This window comes from Egretta garzetta, unplaced genomic scaffold (genome assembly GCF_000687185.1).
Source record: "Egretta garzetta isolate BGI_Z169 unplaced genomic scaffold, ASM68718v1 scaffold778, whole genome shotgun sequence".
In the NCBI taxonomy this organism is placed as follows: Eukaryota; Metazoa; Chordata; class Aves; order Pelecaniformes; family Ardeidae; genus Egretta; species Egretta garzetta.
In genome coordinates, this window is record NW_009260627.1 from 2,196 (window position 1) to 2,726 (window position 531).

Genomic DNA, 531 nt, shown 5'->3' on the forward strand with positions numbered 1-531 from the left:
GCATTAGGAGCTCGGAGCAGGTCCTGGCTGTGCACGAGTGGCTCGGAGCAGGTCCTGGCTGTGCATGAGGAGCTTGGAGCAGGTCCTGGCTGTGCACGAGCAGCTTGGAGCAGGTCCTCGGTGCACATGAGCGGCTTGGAGCGGGTCCGCGGTGCACCCCCCAGCCACCGTGTCTCCTCCTGGGACCGCTCTGGCAGCAAGAGGGTCCCTGGGCATCAGGGGGTGGTTGGGCAGTTTGTGGGGTCCACCTCCCCATCGCAGGCGTGGCTATTGCTGCTGTTCCCCAGGGACGCCCTGTCCCGGAGCGGGTGGCCAGCCCTGCCCTGGGTGCCGAGCTCGGTCCAACCTCATGGGACCACAGTTTTCTCTCCCCGGGCACGCTGGCTTGTGCCGTCCAGAGGGGAGCTGGGGAGGGGAAAGAGCCTACAAGCTCGCACTTTTCAGACATCCCAGTGGTGCTAGGCTAACCCGTTTCCAGCCGTAACTCCGGAATATATTCCCGAAGGGGGGAGGCGAGACGCCGTGACGGCC